This window comes from Triticum dicoccoides, chromosome 6B (assembly GCF_002162155.2).
Source record: "Triticum dicoccoides isolate Atlit2015 ecotype Zavitan chromosome 6B, WEW_v2.0, whole genome shotgun sequence".
In the NCBI taxonomy this organism is placed as follows: Eukaryota; Viridiplantae; Streptophyta; class Magnoliopsida; order Poales; family Poaceae; genus Triticum; species Triticum dicoccoides.
This window is the reverse complement of record NC_041391.1, coordinates 58,183,259-58,184,415: the sequence shown is the minus strand read 5'-3', so window position 1 is coordinate 58,184,415 and position 1,157 is coordinate 58,183,259. Positions and strand designations below refer to the sequence as shown.

General features: G+C 36.0%; 1 long non-coding RNA gene across 1 annotated transcript; it reads left to right on the top strand.

Moving 5' to 3' along the window:
* Positions 1-3: 3 nt before the first annotated feature.
* Positions 4-753, top strand: LOC119324243. The gene is made up of 3 exons (XR_005156826.1): positions 4-78; positions 201-271; positions 441-753. It is a non-coding gene; the product is annotated as an uncharacterized LOC119324243 (long non-coding RNA).
* Positions 754-1,157: the final 404 nt, after the last annotated feature.

Below are 1,157 nucleotides of genomic sequence, written 5' to 3'. Positions count from 1 at the left end.
CAAAAAAAAACCTCTCCGAATTAATCTACCTGCTCCTGCTTCAGCTGCAATCTGGTTTCCTTGGCTCTGCCACTTGAAGTAATATCCTCTAGTTTATCCATGTTATCTTATTTGTTATTGCTTGATTGTGAACTTTATATATTGCTTGATTATCCTGGTTGTGCTGCTCATGTGTGGCTTGTGTGGTCATCCCAATGCAGGTTTAAATCGGCGTGTAAGTGAAGGCGTATTTCTCCTTCACGCCTTCCCTGGTGCAATGCTATTTAATCAGGTAGACCCGTTTTGGCCCCCAATACCATTTCTCTTTTCTAAAATCGAGGGTACTTCCAAAATTCATCTAAAATTTCTCTCTTTCCAATGGTACTACTTCTGAAAGTTTTGGAGCCCTTTGCGTATATTATTTATTGATCATGTGTTAATTTTATTTTTCCTATGAATAGAAATCATTATCTTTAAGATTCAAGGACGTTGGAGGAGTGTCCAAAACCATTGAAGACTTTGCTGAGCGAGGCAAGCAACCTACTTTGATCATGTTGAACCCATATTTGCATCACACTTAGAATTTTTTTTCATGCATAAAGTATTGTTTACTAGTATTGCTATGTTAAGTAAATTTGCTAGGGTTTAGCTATGCCCCCTATGTGCTTGATATTGACACCCCTTTGACATTCTTATGCTAAGTAAATTAGCTAGGGTTTAGCTATGCTCTATGTACTTGATATTGACACCCTCCTTTGACATTCTTAATACCCCTCATTTATAACCATGTAGTGGTCACAAATAAATGTGCATCATATGTGCAAGTTTAATAGTAATGCTTAGCTATGCTAGTCGCATGAATCATAGGACTTGGGAAAAATATTTGTTACTCATAAATGTTTTAGAAAAACCCAAGGGTGTCACTAATGCCCATGGGATGATTCTGAAAATAAGGTTTTACAAAATGGAGATGAAATGGAGATCTACTAGTTAGGTGATTGTGATCTTGACGAGATAGTCAAAGACATTCGATGGATGAAATTTATGTCTAGCAAATGAGAATGGTGGTTATTATATTGGCGAATAAATGGATCTTCAATAAACTTGAAGCAATTTGGATTTAGTTAGGCGATTATGATCCTGAACCAATTTATTTTGATGCATTTATTTAGTTCATT